This window comes from Hyperolius riggenbachi, chromosome 1 (assembly GCF_040937935.1).
Source record: "Hyperolius riggenbachi isolate aHypRig1 chromosome 1, aHypRig1.pri, whole genome shotgun sequence".
NCBI classification, from domain to species: Eukaryota; Metazoa; Chordata; class Amphibia; order Anura; family Hyperoliidae; genus Hyperolius; species Hyperolius riggenbachi.
The window spans coordinates 282,717,891-282,737,654 of record NC_090646.1 but is presented as its reverse complement, the minus strand read 5'-3'; the positions used below and the strand labels follow the sequence as shown (position 1 = coordinate 282,737,654).

The 19,764-nt window shown below is 45.5% G+C and overlaps 1 long non-coding RNA gene across 3 annotated transcripts in view; it reads left to right on the top strand.

Moving 5' to 3' along the window:
- LOC137507193 (uncharacterized) overlaps positions 1-19,764 on the top strand; it is a 145,751-nt gene that overhangs the window by 73,460 nt on the left and 52,527 nt on the right. Inside the window, exon 4 of one of the 3 annotated variants that reach the window (XR_011020472.1) lies at positions 1,020-1,184. The exons of the other annotated variants lie outside the window; for them this stretch is intronic. This is a non-coding gene — a long non-coding RNA (uncharacterized lncRNA). The remainder of the gene's footprint in view (positions 1-1,019; positions 1,185-19,764) is intronic. 3 annotated transcript variants of the gene reach the window in all.

Here is a 19,764-nt window from a genome sequence, read left to right as displayed (position 1 = left end):
TCTGGTGAACTCTGCCCACATTACGATTTTCTGGCCCACATTACGATTTTCTGGTGAACACTACCCACGTTACGATTGTCTGGTGAATGCTGTCCACGTTACGATTTTCTAGTGAACGCTGCCCACATTACGATTTTCTGGCCCACATTAAGATTTTCTGGTGAACACTTCCCACGTTACGATTGTCTGGTGAATGCTGTCCGTGTTACAATTTTCTGGTGAACGCTGCCCACATTACAATTTTCTGGTGAACTCTGCCCACATTACGATTTTCTGTCCCACATTACGATATTCTGGTGAACGCTGCCCACATTACAATTGTCTGGTGAAAGCTGTCCACGTTACAATTTTCTGGTGACTGCTGCTCACGTTACGATTTTCTGGTGACTGGTGTCCACATTACGATTTTCTGGTGAACTCTGCCCACATTACGATTTTCTGGTGAACTCTGCCCACATTATGATTTTCTAAAGGCCCACATTACGATTTTCTGGTGAACTCTGCCCACATTACGATTTTCTGGCCCACATTACGATTGTCTGGTAAAATGCTGCCCACTTTACAATTAATTTACAGTAAAATGCTGCCCCATTACGATTATTTGGCACCTATGGGGGGGAGGGGGGCCCATCCAAATATTCGCAGGGGGGCCCAGTGATTTCTAGTTACGCCCCTGATATTTATTATTTCATTTGAAGCAATACCAGACCTCCTGATCCTGTGTCTCTAATACTTTTAGCCATAGACCCTGAACAAGCATATACAGATCAGGTACTCTGACTCGGGTTTTACTGGAATAGCCATATGCTTGCTCCAGCGTTTTGACTCAGACACTACATATGCTAATTGGCCAACAGGCAACTGACATTGTTTACAAGGAAATAAAATTGCAGCCTCCATATCACTCTCACCTTGGGTTCCCTTTAAACTTTTATTAAGCCACTGCACTGAGTTAACGTCTATCAATTTCAGTTTTCCAGTTACTGTATCATTTTGAATTGTCTGTATTTTATTTCCAGTGCAACAAAGTAATCTGTCTGTAGGAGCGCTCCTACAGATGGATTACTTCATTTACAGAGACACTGTACTAACCTGATGAAGCGGGCAGCGACCCGTGAAAAGGGAAAAGTGTTGTTTCCAGATCTAATAAAGAATATTGAATTGCTAATTTTTACTGCCTTCAGGTAAGCCTTTTTTGGTTACAAATATCACTCATTTAAGTCATCTTTGGGGCGCCTTTTACCTCCCAGTTACAAAAAGTAAAAAAAAAAAAGGATGCCTGAATCAAAACGGGATTTATGATAAACTATGAGCCTAACATCTGCCTGAAAATATCTATTTCCCACCACCAGGTCATCCTGTACATGTGTGAGAGTCTATGAGGACAAGATCACTAATTCCAGAAGTATGTAGATTTGACAGTCACAACTAATGGCGGATTGCAGACATAAACATTCAAACTGTCACACATCCTTATTTAGGTGTGTACACACCTGGGATGTATGTTGCTCAGCGGGGTTTGGAACCCTGATCAGGATAGCCTGTACAGACACGCCTGTACAGACACAGGCCAACTGTGTAGCTGACAATGCATTCTGTTGCTATGCGGGGGGGGGGGGGGGGAGCATGCGGTGGGCAGGGGAGTGGTATCTACATTGGAGGTGGCTGTCCGTCGGGTGACTTGATCCACGGGGCAGATCGCTTGTGGGTCGGGGTCAGGGGCTGCCATACACACTCTTGATAAATGGCTGGGGCAGTCGTTGACAGCCGCCTCAGCCGATTTTAGTCAAGCGTGTGTACGAGCCTTAAATCTCTTGCTGTCTGTCCCCTGGCCTACCAATACATTTGTGAATTGATAGTGTTTACTCTCACGATTTGATGCAGTCATTAGATCCAGGCCTCCAATTTACATTTTCGAAGTGGAATTGCATTGAACTGAATATATAAGTATATACAGTATAACTATATATAAGTTTCAAGTTGCAGTGAACACCAAGAAAAATCATATATAAGTCTATGCATGTAAGTGCATGTGCTTTATATGTTCTGAACCAGTTTTGTATCATTCCTGAAGAAGAAACTTACAGTTTTCGAAAGCTTGCAAGGAAATCGTGTACAGTAAGTCATTAAAGGTTTTTTTGTCTTTGGATTATCTCCAAGACTGATCACAAACAAATGGAGCAAATGTAAGAGACTAGAACCCTAGAAAGCATGCAATGACTACTTCTTCCACTGCATCTAAATATTCTATTTTCTGGGTTTACCAAACAGTAGCGTTATGCATAATTTATACCCACATGTAAAATACTACCACACAAACACTCCCACTTGCATGCACACACACAGAGTCATAAATAATAACTGAAGACTACATGTCAGACACAGTTTTCCAGAATGATTTAACAATGTGTATATTGTGCATAAATATGATAAAATGTGTTGTCCTGGCACCAGGAATAGCATTGACAGTGTGGTCTGAGAGGAAAGCTTAAGCGAATGAGACCCTTCCCCCTACATTTGATCACACATACAGACAAGAGCAGGAGGGCCAGAAGGTGGGGTGGTGCCTCAGGATAATGGCAGCAGAAGGCAAAGGAATCAGACAGCTGGCACACTCTGCCCCAATATGCTTCAATGAAAGAGGCGAGGAAATTTCAGTAGATGTGATGCTCGAATGGCCAGCTCTCCAGCACAGAGAATGATTACAAATAAAACAGTTAACATCTTGTATATCACGCACCTAGCTTTCTTCTTGTATGGCAGTGGCTGGAGAAAAGGCAATAAAGTGGCTTTTGCCAGGAATCTTAAAGCCTACTTTGCTGTACAATGTGTATCTGTCATTGAATGGCAAAACTCACATTGCATGTACATGCCTGGCTGTCAAAATGTTGGAGTTTTCCCATGTATTTTCAATTTCATAAAATATGTCTGCGACATGAATTATGCTTGCATTTCTCATTTCTCCAAGTGTACCCGTGTGTTTCTCTCATGACCACAAAACATATGGATGACTGAAATTCGGACTGACTACTGATTGCCTCACGCTTGCCATCGTACCACTAATGAAAAATGTACATTAATAGGGGAAAGTTATTTAGTGCAGCCCAGAGTTAATTGCTTCAAATCACTGCTTACATCCATCTGGTTTTATGGTAGACAACAAACCTCTTCATCACATTTGCTCATTAGACATATTGTAAATCACAGAACTGCTCTGGCATCTCACATATTGTGCTTTCATTAATTTAACCACACTTCTGCAGAACTAACAGCAATCAGTAGTACAGTAGTAAGTAGTAGTGCCACCTAGTTCGTCTTATGCATGGCCATTCATGTACACTCAGTACTGGGCAGAAATGGCAACTCCTTGAACCAGCTCTCCAATACTGATATGAAAAATAATTCATTTGCATTTATTAAAGAGGCACTGTAATGGCATATAGTAGAATGCAGTAAATCATTCAGGATACCCAATTTTAATTTTATGGTAATTTTCTTGGTTTCAACATTAGAAACACTTTCTATACCTAGATATTACTGTGTATTGGTATGTAACCCCACCCTCCAAGCAATGCTTAGCCTAGGTTGCTTAGCTATGCAGAATTCTCCTCCAAGAGCATTTTGGGAGACCAGGCATTATTTTTTACTAGTTTCGGAATTCTCAGAAACAAACATGCTGCAAAGCTGCACCTGACAGGACTAAATATGTTGCCACCTGTGATAAATTCCAGAATGTAAATTGGGGTTAGGAAAGATTTTACAATGGTCAAAAACTGACTAAATAATTTATAAATGAATATTGGAAAAATAATAATCAAATTTAATGATTACGATATTTTAGTACAGCTCCTCCTGAAAGCTTTTTCTCCCGACAACAGCAACAGGCCTCCTTATAAATGTTGGGTCTAATTTAACCACTTAAGCCTAAGTGGATGAATATATTTGTCCAGTTGGAGCCGCTTAGCGGCCATCTGGATGAATATATTAGTCCGGTGGTATTGCGGCAAGTGCATGCTTGTTTCCGTCAGGTTCATGCTCATTCCCTGCCGCTATCACAGGGGATCAATTGAAAAAGTGGACAGAGTATTCCACCGAGGCAACATATCCCCTGTGAATGAATCAACATACCTTCAATCACGAGGCATGCTGATTCATAAAACGGAACATCACAAAATGTAAAAAAAAATATTGAGCACTTCCTGGTTACTTCCAGGAGAGTGCTTAGCGCCACCTAGTGTCCAAAAAGGAAAGTTAAAGTGAAAAAAAAATACATTATACATTTAATAAAGCCTCATTAACCCTCCACCCTCCCTATAGCTAAAAGAAAAAAAACATGTTTAAAAAAACAAAAAACAAATAGTTACCTTAGGGACTAAACTTTTTTTTTAATATGTATGTTGTGAGGGTATATTGCTGTTACCTTTTGCCTATATGGGCCTGTAATTAGTGATGGACGCAAAACTGAAAAAAATGCGCCTTTATTTCTAAATAAAATATTCCCGTCATACACTATACTGGGGAAATATTTTAAACATAGCAATAACTGGGACAAATGGGCTAATAAAAGGTGTTTTATGCACAGTGGAAAGTTTTATTTTAAAACTATAATGGCCGGAAACTTGAGAAATAACAATTTTTTTCCATTTTTTTCGTATTATTTTCTTATTATTTCCAATAAAATGCATTTAGAATAAAATAACTCTTAGCAAAATGTACTACCCAAAGAAACCCTAATTGATGGCGATGAAAACAAAATTTAGATTGTTCTGTTGTGATAAGTAGTAATAACGTTATTGGCGAATGAATAGAAGGAGTGCTGACAGGGAAAAATGTATTCTGTCCTAGAGGTGAAAACACCTGCGGGTTGAAGTGGTTAACAACAGGAGTACTGGTGGCAGTCAAGGAGATAAGTGAATTAAAAACACAACAGAGTGGTGTGGTGGAAATAACTAGCTACTGGTGACAGCACATTAGTATGGCAAAAATAACAGTTTTTTTTCCTCCAAGGCTCAGTACAATGCATTTCCAGGAATTAGTTAATTTCTTCAGGTAAAAGTGTTTGTCAATAATTAATATCGAAGAAGTTCTTCACTTATTTTATAACAAAATAAATACTGCTGTATGTGGAAAAAAATGTGGATAGAAAAACAACACAATTTACACTTTTGTTAAGAAATTATTTAAAAAAGAATTCCATAACATAGATGAATACTGGACAAGTCTTTTTGCAATGTAATGCTATTAAAAACGATCTTTCCCTTTCAATCAATTCTCTGTTAGTAGTACAATTGGCAAAATAGGTGTAAACGTTCAGCAAATGTCCTGCTGTGTGTGATGTATCCACTTTAGTGTTGGAGGGAATCATACTACTGAAAAGCTGTGCCAAGTATTTTGTCTGCAAAAACAGAAGATATTTTTGAAGTATATAACTTCCCATGAATCCAAAGTATCCCCCATAATGCTTCGGGGAAGGAGGTGGGCAGCACTATGTACATACTTTAGATTTTTTTCAGCTTAAGTGATCATTCCTATTCTGAAAAGTGTCTATATAGTTGCCCTCAACTTTGTTGGCTTTCTTTTCATAGATGTCTTAGGAGATATCCCTCTTGCCCTATTATTCTGCAAGAACTTCAAAGGAAGTTCATGGTGCTGCCCTTGTGTCATCCCCTTCCCCCTCTCCATAGAACCAAAAGATGAGCAGTGTGTCTGTACATGGCTCAATCAAATACTGCCATCCAGAATTATCTGTAAAGATAAACTATGTAACAAATCTTTACAGTGTGTACATATTTTAACCTCTTCATGCCGTAGGTTGAAGGATTTAAATAGAGGTGGCAACTGTAGTCCAGAAAACTAGTAAGAGGACCTACAACTTGTGGCTGAGACACACACCTCTTAGAACTGACAAACTGGATAAGTGGATGACACAGTAATAATGTTTTTAGCACTCTCACCTTGTTCCAGGTTTGTATATCAGCTAGGGCACTGTCTGCATGGAGTTTGTTGGCTGTCCTCACATCTGCATGTTTTCCTTCAGGTGTGGTAGTTTCCAATTACAGTTGAAAAACATACAGGTAGCTTCATTGGCTTCCTTCTAAGCGAATCCTAGACTATGGTACAGAGGTAAAATGGTGAACCTGTTGGAAGGACAGTTAGCGATATAAACTGTTTATAGATTTAGTACTATAGAAAATGTACAGAAGCACTTAACCATACTTAAAGTGGAATATAACCCAGTATTTCTTCTTTGGTCTAAAATATTTTTTACAGCATATACTGTAATATACTAACACAATTTTTTTTAGTAAAATTGCATTTAAAGGGTTACATCACAGGACTGACTTTTTCGACTGCAGGGACTGCCTCTTCCGAACTGGTGATTAGCGTATCTTCTGTATACATTCTTTACTTGATACAATTAAGTAAACATTCTCTGGCTGTGCAGAATCTTATACTAATGAGTCCTGGAGTCAAACACAGGTCAGAAATCACTGAAAGCTGCATTTTAAACAGAATTACAACAGTTATGAATAAAATGCACCAGCAGCTTTAAAAGTAAATAAACTGAACGTTGGGAAGTTATAATTTATAAATGAATTATAATACTTGTGCACAAAAGCAAATATGATAATTGTATGGGTTATAAAAAGTAAGAAAACACATTTTTGTTGAATATTTTGTCAGAGTTTTAAACTGCTTTAATATTCAAAACTGTGCACATCCTGCCTTTCCTGAAATTACTTTTGAAACTTTCAATAAGCCAATTAAGCACACAAAATACTCTAAATAACTGATAACTTTTGCAAGCTTTGTAAAGTTCAAAATATTATTGTTTTCAGATTTCTGTAGTTATAAAATTATTTAAATTTTCCTTCATAAAACTTGGCCTCTAACCCTTAGTAGACAAGTAAAAAAATACATATATCCAGGCACATCGCCTCTAGTTAGGACATTAAATAAATTATTAACCACTTTGTACTCCTTGACGTATAAAAACGTCAAGGAGGACAGGCGCGCTCCTGCACGCTCCAGCGGCCGAACGCGCGCGTGCACGCGCTCTCCCGGCTGCGGATTCGGTAGCCCAGGAATCAATGTATCAGGCTATGGTGCCCGATCACTGATTCCTCTCCCCCGCTGAAAAAGCGACAGCTTCTCTCGGAAGCTACGCTTTTTCTGAGACTATGTCCCTCTAAGCGTACATTGTACGCTTAGAGTGACGTCATGTAAACAAACTCGAGGTTGCCATCTTGTGGCCAAAGAGTAAAACTACATCTAAAAGTAAAAAAAAATTACATTACACACACTTTTCCCTAAATAAAACACTATTTACTTCCCCCCCTCCCAAAAATACCCACATAAAATGTTTAATAAACAAAAACCCAAAACAATTTAAAAAACAAACAAACACATAAATATTTACCTAAGGGTTTAAACTATTTAAATATCTATGTAAAGATGAAATATTTCTATATATATATATTTTTTATAAGCTTGTAAATAGTGATGGATGCAAAACGGGAAAAATGCTCTTCTATTTCCAAATAAAATATTGTCGCCATACATTGTGATAGGGACATAATTTAAACAGTGAAATAACCGTGACAAATGGGCAATTACAATACGTGGGTTTTAATTATGGAGGCATGTATTATTTTAAAACTATAATGGCTGAAAACTGAGAAATAATGAATTGTTTCAGTTTTTTTCTTATTTTTACTGTCAAAATGCATTTACAGTAAGGTAGCTCTTAGCAAAATGTACCCCCCAAAGAAAGCCTAATTGGTGGCGGAAAAAACAAGATATAGATCAGTTAATTGTGATAAGTAGTGATAAAGTTATAGGCGAATGAATGGGATGGCGCCCCCCAGAGGGCTGCCTCGGCACATGGCTCCTGCAATTTTCCTCTTTTTTTGTTGTTTTTAGTTTAGTTTTAGTTTAGTTTTAGCTTAGTTTAGTCTAGTTTCAGTTCCAGTTTTTTAGTCAGCCCAGCATTATCAGCGGGATAGGTTACCTCTGAGCACCAGAAGGAGAAATCCTGGGTTCCGCTCTGCCGCAGGGGAACTACCGTTCGGAGAGGACGGGGGCCTGCCCGCACCCATCCTATCAACGCCATCCTGCAGCCCCAAGGCCAGCCTGTATCGTCGCCTGCCGGGCAGGGAACTCCGCAGAACGGACCCTCCGCCCGCCGCTTCCTCCTTTCTGCTGCAGGATCCACGGGTGGCCTCCTCTGACTGATTCAGCCCTGCCGACGGTGCGCGAGCTGCAGCACAGACCCTCTGGCCTCTGCCTGCCAGTGTGAGCTGCCGATCGTCACCAGGGCATACTGCCAGCCCGGTGCCAACTAAGCAGTCTCCCAGCACCTTCCACCGCCAGGGACACCAGAAGGAACTGGTCGTCAGCCTCCACGTGCACAACACGTGTTGAGGCTTCTACACAGCCCCGGAACACATGCGCTGTGTGGCTGCCCCGACCTTCAGCCGGCTGCCCGGAATCCCGCATCCACCACAGCGAGACGACAGCACGCAACCAGCCTCCCACTGTGGCACCCTCTCCGGTCCCTGCAGCCGCATCGGCTTGTCCCCCATCGCTGCCAGACAGAAGGGGCACGGATCACCATCCGCCGCTCCTCTCCCAGAACGCCCTGCCCGCGGACTCAGCCACTTAAAGGGGCCCTCGGTCACCAGCCCCTGCTGTCTCCACCTGATGCGACTTTTGGGGGGGCCGGAAAGCCTGCTATGCTGCTGCCACCTACAACCGGACGGAGTCTTCCATGCTGAAAGCCCCCAGGATCTGCCACCACCGCCTCCAAGACAAGCTTCCCGGCCTGCCACATGCTTCAAGGCAACTGCTGACCCTCTACCAGCCTGACCACACTCGGTGAGATACATTGCCTCTGCTTGCCTGCTGCCTATGCCCCACTGCTGCTGCCTACGCTCCATTGCTTGGGACTGGGTATTGGGCTCTACTGTAGACAAACTGTGTTCTGCCTGTCTTTGCTCTGCTGCTGCCTATGCTCCATAGTAGTTTGTGCCACCCACTGTACTGTACTGTCCTGCTTGCTGTGCCAGCCTGGCCTAGAACAGTGTGCAACCCACTGCTCTGTGTTCTGCTACCTGCCAGACCAGGTGGCTTTGTTTTTCAGTGCTCTGCCTGCCCTGCGTTGCTGAGCCGAGGGCTGTCCTGGCCCTAAAGGACACTGCTAGCGGGCACTGCCCCTGTCCGGGGGTAGGCGCTCCGACCACTGCCTGCATGCTCCTTGCACCACCACTATCTGACAGTACTCCGTTCCACCTCCTCCTACCCACGGTACTCTGGCTATGGGTGCGGTACGGGAAATGCAGCCAATCGCCTCCCTGTCTCGAGAAGACCTCCTTAAGTGGGAACCCCCAGTTGACCTCCAGTCACATGGGGGAACCCCCCTGTGGGATTCAGTCGCTGCTCACATCAAGCTCCTGACCACAGATCAAGCCCCGAGGAAACGTCACCACAGAGGGAGAAGGGCGGGGGTTCAGGTGCGGCTCAAGAGGAAAGGCCTGCGCTCTCCTGTCCCTGCCATCCTGCTAGCAAATGTTTGCTCCCTTCCAAATAAGGTGGATGAACTGCTCCTACTACTCAGCAGGAAACCCCTGATTGGCAAGAACACCCCAATTCTCTGCTTTACTGAGACCTGGCTGAACGACAACATCCCCGACAACTCTTTACAAGTGCCAGGCTACGACTTCCTGCGTGCAGACCGCGACTCAGCTCTCTCTGGGAAAAAGAGAGGTGGGGGCATTTGCTTCTACATAAACACGGCCTGGTGCACAAATACCATCACTCTCAGCAAAATCTGCACCCCAGATGTGGAGTTCTTTGCCATCAACTGCAGGCCGAGGTATTCCCCCAGGGAGTTCTCTTCCCTAGTTCTTGTCGGAGTCTACATCCCCCCCGACGCATGCCCCAAGACTGCCCTGCGAGCACTAAGTGACAGCATCTCGCAGTGGGAAACTGCCCTCCCAGAGGCCCTCTTCATCATCCTGGGCGACTTCAACAATGCGAACTTACGACAGGAGATGCCTCGCTACAAGCAACATATCACCTGCCCCACCAGGAATAGCAAAATCCTGGACCACTGCTACACGGTCCACACGAACGCTTACAAGGCCACTCAAGGAGCCGCCCTGGGGAGCTCCAACCACAACACAATCCATCTGATCCCCACGTACAGGAGACTCCTGGAAACTGCTAAGCCCATCATCAGAACTGTCAAGAAATGGACTGCAGAGGCCAAACTGGAGCTTCAAGCTTGCTTTGACTCTACCGACTGGTCAACCCTGGAGGCCCCCACTCTAGATGAATGGGCAGAGAATGTCACCTCTTACATCAGCTTCTGCGAAGAAGCATGCATCCCATCCAAGACCTTCAAAGTGTTCCCCAACAATAAGCCTTGGTACAACGACAAGCTGCGCCGGCTCCGAAAACTCAAGGAGGAAGCCCACAAGTCCGGCTCCCCAGAGAAGTTTAGAGATGCCAAAAATGCCCTGAAACGTGAACTGCGTGCCGCAAAGAGGGCCTACTCTGACAAGCTGGGACTCTGCCTCCAGTCCAAAAACACACGGGAGGTATGGAAAGGTCTTAGAGCAGCCACAAACTTCAAACCTGCCCCACAACCCGTGACCCCCAGCCTCCAACTGGCCGAGGAGCTCAACGAGTTCTACTGCAGATTCGAACATCAGTCCAAGCAGCCCGAGGCCCCGGTAACCATGGGAAAGGAGCCCTCCTCCTTAGGGGGACATGACGCCATGCCTCCAGTTCTAGTACAGGAAGCAGAAGTCCTCCGGCACCTCCGCAAGCTGAACCCCAGGAAGGCCTCAGGCCCTGACGGCGTGTCATCGATCTGCCTAAGAACCTGTGCGGACCAGCTATTCCCTGTGCTCACCTCCTTATTCAGGAGGTCACTATCAGAAGGCGTAGTCCCCTCCTGCTTCAAGAGGTCTACAATTATACCGGTTCCCAAAAAATCAGGCAGCACGGATCTCAACAACTTCAGGCCGGTGGCCCTAACCTCAAACATCATTAAGATCCTGGAGAGACTGGTCCTTGCCAACCTTAAGAGCTCCACAAACGCCCTCCTTGACCCACACCAATTCGCATATAGGGCAAACAGGTCTGTTGAGGATGCTATAAATGGTAGCCTAGCATACATCACAGAGCACCTGGACAGTCCCGGCTCCTACGCTAGGATCCTGTTCTTGGACTTTAGCTCAGCATTCAACACGATCTGCCCCAACATTCTGCTTGACAACCTGGCGCAGCTCGGAGTCGAACCCACTCTCAGTGGATGGGTCAAGGACTTCCTGTCGGAAAGAACGCAACAGGTCAAGCTGGGCAACTGCTCCTCCAGCGTGAGAACCACCAACACTGGAGCCCCGCAAGGATGTGTACTGTCCCCACTCCTCTTCTCCTTATACACCAACAACTGCACCTCAACTGCGGACTCTGTGAAGGTCATCAAATTTGCAGATGACACCACCATCATTGGTCTAATCGGCAGCAATGGAGAGCAAGAGTACCGCAGCGAAGTGGAGAGAATCTGCAACTGGTGCAAGGATAACAACTTAGTACTTAACGCTGCAAAGACAGTTGAACTGATTGTGGACTTCAGGAGGCACCCCCCTCCTCTCCCACCAGTCCTTATAGGTGATTCCGAGGTCTCTAGCGTACCATCTGTTCGGTTCCTTGGTACGACCCTCACAAATGACCTGAAATGGGGGCAGAACACTACCAAAATTCAGAAGAAATCGCAGCAGAGACTGTTCTTCCTGCGCCAACTCAAAAAATGTGGCATGCCGCAGGAGCTGCTGACCAGCTTCTACACCGCAACCATTGAATCAATCCTCTGCTCCTCAGTCATTGTCTGGTATGCTGGTGCGACGGCCTGCGACAGGTATAAACTGCAGAGGGTCATAAATGATGCAGAGAAGATCATCGGATCTCCACTGCCACCTCTTGATCTCCTTCACTCTGCTAGGATGAAGTCGAGGGCCACTAGGATCTCTCGCGACCCCTCCCACCCTGGCAGCAGGTACTTTGAGCTTCTCCCGTCTGGTCGCCGCTATAGAACGATCCCATCCAAAACCACCAGGCGCAGAAACTCCTTCTTCCCACAAGCAGTTCTTCATCTAAACTAGTGGGGGACTCCCTTTTAGCTGAGCATAATCTCCCAGCCGCTACCACCTTGGGCGGAATCTGAACGGTCCTTAAATTTCTGTTTTTTGTAGGCCACAATGACCTCCTGGAAATGTAATTGTTATATGTACCACAGCACACCTGTAAATGTCTGTCTTGCGCTTCTGTTTCGCCTGTCTTATGTAGTTTGCCTATGCCATGTGTACCACAAATAATTCTGAGTATGACTCCTGTTGTACTTGGCGAATAAAAATGATTCTGATTCTGATTCTGATTCTGAGGTGAACATTGCTCGGATGCATAAAGTGAAAACGACTGAGAGCTTAAAGAGGATCTGTAAAAAGATCCCCTGGGGGGTACTCACCTCAGGTGGGGGAAGCCTTCGGATCCTAATGAGGCTTCCCACGCCGTCCTCCGTCCCTCAGGGGTCTCGCTGCAGCCCTCCAAGAATAATGACGTCAATATTTACCTTCCTGGCTCCTGCGCAGGCGCTCTGACGGCTGTCGGCTCCGAACTACACGGAAATACCCAATCGCCGTCGGGTCTGCTCTACTGCGCAGGCGCAAGTTTCCAGCGCCTGCGCAGTAGAGCGGACCCGACTGAGATCGGGTGTTTTCGTGTAGTTCGGAGCCGAGAGCAGCCACAGCGCCCCTGCTGGAGCCTGCAAAGGTAAATATTGAACTGACAGTCGGCTCTGTCGCCGGCTGTTCGGAGGGCTGCAGCAAGACTCCCGTGGGACAGAGGACGGCGTGGGAAGCCTCATTAGGATCCGGAGGCTTCCCCCACCCGAGGTGAGTACCCCCCAGGGGATCTTTTTGACGTTACAGAGTCTCTTTAAGTGGTTAAGGAAAGGGAGGTGCTGAAGGGGGTGTGGCTAGAAAACAGCAAAAATCTATTGACCCTTCGCACTCTCGCATGCAAATGTTCAAACAAATGCATTCACAGATTCACTCATCCAGGCACAACTGTTATCCCTACAGCTAAGTTAAAAGCCAGGGTTTTAGTTCACAGAAGAATGCGTTCTTATGCTTAGTCACCTATACTGCGCAGAAGTACCCAGGTAAACACAGGTGTCCTAACTCTGGCCCTGTAACATGCATAGTGCAGACATGCAAACACATTCATGGCATCAAACCTATCAATGGATCAGGAGCACACATCCTGACGTCCTCTCCTGGGACAGACAGTGCATCTTACCAATCGCACAAGGGAGCTAACGTTATGTGTCCATGTACACCATGGAGGGAGTGCACTGAATTAAACCCTTTTTTTCTTGTTACTGACCCCTGTGGCTAGGGTGTAATCCAGTGCACTCCCTCCTTCCCCTGTATGTGTTTGTCAGCATGCACACAGCTTGTGCTGGTGTATGCGCATGGTGCACATGGACACATAACGTTAGCTCTCTTGTGCGATTGGTAAGATGCACTGTCTGTCCCAGGAGAGGACGTCAGGATGTGTGCTCCTGATCCATTGATAGGTTTGATGCAATGAATGTGTTTGCATGTCTGCACTATGCATGTTACAGGGCCAGAGTTAGGACACCTATGTTTACCTGGCTACTTCTGCGCAGTATAGGTGACTAAGCATAAGAATGCATTCTTCTGTGAACTAAAACCCCGGCTTTTAACTTAGCTGTAGGGATAACAGTTGTGCCTGGATGAGTGAATCTGTGAATGCATTTGTTTGAACATTTGCATGCGAGAGTGCAAAGGGTTAATAGATTCTTAGTAGACAAGTGACGGTGGCTTAAAAAAAGGAACAAGTAGGAGTAAATTTATTCAGAGTGAACACTGGCAACAATCCAGGATTCTCTAACAGAAAATATGAAATGTTATCGTGAACATATGCTGTCTAATTGTTAAGTACTTGTTCCAAGGGATCTCATATTTAATAGCGGAAACAAACACATGACAAGCATTGTCATAAGTGGATCATTTGTTCACTGGCACACAAGGGTGATTTGTCTGATATTCACATGATTTGACAAGGATTAGGCGCATGCTGAATTATGATTTCACAGATCGATATAAAAGTGTTTATTTTTGGTACACAGAGATTGAGACAAATATGTTGCATGCAGCTGTCACATTGGTGAATCTATATATCCTGTGCATAGTGTATTCAATAATAAAACTGGAATCTCTGAATTATGCGACTGCAGCAGTCATGAGTCTCATATTCAGTCTGTTATACTACTTAATAATTACTGGAGTAGTAAAAAGGGCACTGAGTAGGAATTACAAAGAACAATTCAAAGGAAGAGATCAAAGTATAATAGAAAGTGCAGAAAACTTTCCATGGGAATGCTGTTTTTTTCCTTAAAGTGAACCTCCAGTCTAAAAATCTACTCAGCAGAACTGAAAAGCGTTGGTGTTTCTTTAACAGTTTCACAGCATCAGAACTTCGTTTTTCTTGTAGAAGTCTCATTTTTAGCTGCATTTTTAGCTAAGCCCTGCCCATCAAAGAAAACTGCCCAGGCTTTTTTCCCCTGATGTTGTGCAAAGCATGGTGGGATTTCCTATGTTGTTATTCACGTTGCCTAGCAACTGGGAGGGGTAATCAGGGCACAGGACAGTTGGAACTGTGTCTCAGGCTCCCCGTCACCTTCTTTCAACCAAAAATACCGTACTTTTCGCCGTATAAAACGCACTTTTTCTCCCCAAAAAACGGGAAGAAAAAGTCCCTGCATCTTATACGGCAAAGGCAGGGAATCCCCGACTTACGAACACCCGCCGATACGATCCGCAACCCGCCGTCGGGGATTCCCTGCCTGTGCGTCCTGCTGTGGCCGTCTCCTCCTTCCCGCCTGCTTGCCCCCCTCCTCGTGTCCCCCGTGTGTGTGCCCGGGCCCCCCTGTGATTGAGAAGCGGCAGCTCTTACCTCCTCCATCTTGCCCGCGGCGATTGAAGACATCCGGCTTCTGTGGGCGGCTTCCTCTAGTGCCGGCTTGTAATGACGCGTCATCGATGACACGTCATTACAAGCCGGCACTAGAGGAAGCCGCCCACAGAAGCCGGATGTTTTCAATCGCCGCGGGCAAGATGGAGGAGGTAAGCAGCTGCCGCTTCTCAATTAGAGGGGGGCCCGGCGAGCACACACACGGGGGGACACGAGGAGGGGGGCAAGCAGGCGGGACCCGGCGAGCACACACAGGGGGACCCGGCGAGCACACACAGGGGGGACCCGGCGAGCAAACACAGGGGGGACCCGGCAGACAGCAGGACACATGGGGGCAGACAGCAATGTGCAGACAGCAGGCACATGGGGGCAGACAGCAGCACACTGGGGGCAGACAGCAGGACACATGGGGGCAGACAGCAGGACACATGGGGGCAGACAGCAGCACACTGGGGGCAGACAGCAGCACACTGGGGGCAGACAGCAGCACACTGGGGGCAGACAGCAGCACACTGGGGGCAGACAGCAGGACACATGGGGGCAGACAGCAGCACACTGGGGGCAGACAGCAGGACACATGGGGGCAGACAGCAGCACACTGGGGGCAGACAGCAGGACACATGGGGGCAGACAGCAGCACACTGGGGGCAGACAGCAGCACACTGGGGGCAGACAGCAGGACACTGGGGGCAGACAGCAGCACACTGGGGGCAGACAGCAGGACACAGGAGGACACCATTTGGGGGAGGTCATGTACAAGACGCTCCTGAAATATGGACGCACCAGGTTTAGTTTATTTATTTTTTTCCCTGGATTTTGCCCTCTAAACCTGGGTGCGTCTTATATTCCGGAGCATCTTATATGGCGCGAAATACAGTAGCTGCCCTCATGAAATCACAAACATTTGCCTGTTCTTTTAAAACAGGGTGGGTAAGAGATTACATTACCTATCTATTTTAATTAACATAACTAATGTAACTTAATGACAGTATGTTTGTTTAGGCTGAAGTTCCTCTTTAATGTTAACGGGGATCTTCCTAGAAACAAAGTCTTTGAGCTGACTCCAATATTTTTGGCTCTGAATCAATGAAATGAAATGCAGGTTACAGATTCACTTATCACTAAAATGTGAAAATCCTGTGTACATGTAAAATGGCCACCACAAGAATTTGGGTGTCGGGAATCTACTAGGGACCAGTGAGTTTTCTGATAGTAAAATATTATTTTTTATTGATATTTTACTATAGCCTAACCTAACTTCATGCTCACACAGAGCCCTCCCTCTACTAATGCCCTAACCTAACCACCCCTCTCCAATACTTAAACCTTACCACACCCTCTGATGCCTAACCCTAACTCCAATGCCTAAACCTAACTACCCCCCTCCAATTCCTACCTCTACCTCTCCCATGATGCCTAAACCTAAGATCCCCCACCCACAATGCCTAACGCTTAAATCTGCCCTCCGCTGATACCTGCTGAATAAAAGGCAATGAAATGTGCATATACAAACACAAATGTTTATATTTACCTATATTTACTTTTATTTTTTGTTTTAAATTATATCCTGGTGAGAGTGATGGATTTGTCATTTGCATAAAAGTTAGCCTTCAAAGACTTGCTCTAGAGTTCCCCTTATGTTTGAGTTTTTGTGTTTCTGTTCATGAGTCAGGAATGACATTTTATAGTTTTCTACAGGAATTGTCTAACATTGCTTGCTAGTTACCGCACACCCCAGTCCAGCGGCAACTTCTCAATTGCACAGGTACGCCGACACGGTGGACTACCAGGTTCGACATCCCCCGCTCTCTAGTGCGCATGTGCTTGCTCCGTGCTCCCAGTGACCCGGTGGTGGGGGGCATGGCTACAGTGCTGGCACGAGAGTCAGGGTATTTAAACCCTGTACTCTCACTAGTCCAGCGCTGTCTCCCACCTGATCTTCCGATCTTTGTCTCTTACCTAGCCTGTGTTGGTAGCCTTAGTTGCCTGCCTGCCTGTTGCCAGTCCAAACCCTTGCCTGCCAGTCCCTTATATATTGCTTACCTGCCTTTCTGTTATCCCTGCCAGTCCTGTCTATGCCTAGTCTATCTGTCTGTCCTGGGTTAATTTTCCTGGCTCCTCTCTGCCTGCCCTTCCCACTCCCTGTCAGTCCTGTTGGTCACCTGTCTGTCCCGGTCACTACCCATCTGCCCTGTCTGCCAGTCTGGGCCTTGTCTGTACAGCCCCGTTCGTGCAGCCCTGTCAATGCAGCCATGTCAGTTATGGCCCAGTCAGTACAAGCTGTCAGGATAGTAAAGAGATTTGAAAAGAAAACTTCTGTTTTGTTAATGTTCAAGTGAAGGCCAGAAACCCTTCCAAACTGGTGGACTAAACTTAGGGGGCTATGGATTGATGCATGCAGGGATGGGAGCATCAGAAGAATATCATCCGTAAAAAAGTTTGCCTTATATTCTTTTTCCCCAACACAGAGACCTGCAATGTCAATGGTAATGTGGATCCTACCAGCAAGAGGTTCTATTGGTAAGGAAAAAATGGATAGAGGGAAGCACTGTCTAGTACCCCTACCTAGTAGTTGTGTAGGTGTAGGAACTTTTATGGTGGCTGGCTGGCTGCAAGGGCTGAATAAAGGCACTGGGTTGCTTAGAGACAACCCCCTCCAATTCCAGCTTTCTTCAATGCAGCTAACATGTATGGCCAATTGATGGTATCGAAGGCCTTTTCCATGTCTAATGATACTAGGATCATAGGGACCTTATTTTTATTGACTATGTGCAGGAGATTTATTACTTTCTGGACATTGTCAGGTGCCTGGCGGTAGGGAATGAAACCAACTTGATCTCTGTATAAAAGTAGGCCAAGAACCTTATTCAGTCTGGAAACCAAGATGGATGTAAAGATCTTGTAATCTATATTCAATAGTGATATTGGCCTGATGTTTTTCACATCAAGGTGATCTCTGTTAGGTTTCAGGATTACTGCTATGACAGATTGGACGAAATCAGGAGCGAGGGTCTTACCGTTAAGGATGGAGTTATAAAGTCTAATTAGATAGGGAGAAAGGGTTTTGCAGAAGTTTTTAAAATATAAAGCTGGGAGACCATCCGGTCCTGGGGTTTTACCATTTTTGAGGTTTTTTAATGGATGTATTTATTTCCAATTGAGTAAGCAGGAGATTAAGAACAGATGCTTTATCTGGGCGAAGGTAGGGGGTAGCGAGGGGTTGGAGGAAGGAATCGATTTGGGGCCGATTGGAGGAATCTTGGGTGCTTCTGTAGAGTGATTAGTAGTAGTCAGAGAATTCTCTGTACATTTGGATGGGATCAGATGTGACTACTCCATTATGGCTTCTTATTTGGAATATTTTATTCAGGGATTGAGAGGAGTGCTGAGAGAGCCAATGGACGTCCATGCAATGGCTCAGGATAGCATCTATTCTAGAGTATGCTTTTTGGGCTTGAGAGTAAAAGGAATATCTTCTAACTTGAGGGGATAAAATCTCTCTACGACTTGACCATCACAGCTATTTTAAGCCACTATCTTGGTTCATATGAGGTGAAGAAATACCCAGAATGTATATGAATAGATAATTTAGTCACTTTTTTGAACGATCAAAACATTCAGCCTTGATTAAGGCAGATGCAATATCCATGTTTATAAGACTAAGGGCTTGATTCAGTAGCGCTAGTGCATAATGTTTTTTGCGTGCAATTGTGAATTTTTGCACAAAATGGCCACATTTTGCGTGCAGTCGGAAATTACGGAGATTCGCATTTGCGTGCGAAAATTTGTGATTGCGCGTGAAAACGTTGCGCACATTATAATATTGCTCAAAACGCTAGCGCGACCGTGATATCAGTTATTACGGTTTAGTGAATCAAGCTCTAAGTGTGAAAAGTTGTCACTTACTTTACTCAATAGGTGTAACTGCATCACTGTGTTCCTTGAGACTCATTTTGGATAGCCTAAACCTTTTGAAGCTTCTCTGATCATGTGTTTGCATTCCCTGCTTGTCTCCTCTTTGCTGGATTTTTCTATGTCAATTAGTCTAAAGGTGTTGAGTTCTAATACATTTCAGATTGTGTGGGATGTTGAATGTTAAAGGGAACCAGAGAGGAACGGGCTGAAAAAAAAAGAACAAGCTTTTATACATACCGGGGGCTTCTTCCAGCCCCATAAGCCTGGATCGCTCCCACGCCGCCATCCTCCGCTTCCTGGAACCGCCGTTACCGGGCCCGTCACTTCCGGCGGACGCGGCCAATTGTCCGCATCACAGGGGCTCCCTCCATACATGTACGCATGCGGCTGCACAGCAGGCAGCCACATGCGTACTTGTATAGAAGGAGCTCCGTGTGATGCGGCGAATCGGCCGCGTCCGCCGGCCGACTGGCCGACTAGCGGCAATGACGGGACCCGGTACCGGCGGATCCAGGCAGCAGAGGACGGCGGCGTGGGAGCGATCCGTGCCTATGGGGCTGGAGGAAGCCCCAGGTATGTATTAAAGCTTCCCCCCAACCTCTCTGGTTCCCTTTAAGATGGAAATACTGACAGTATAAACAAATTTTCTGTAAGAAGTCTATGGGCTTGATTCACTAAGACAAATAGCATGCTTTATCAGAGATAATACCCCTTATGAGAGTTAACGCACCTTATCAGAGTTAACACACCTGTGGGGATAATGTCCTTTAAAGGGAAGGTCCA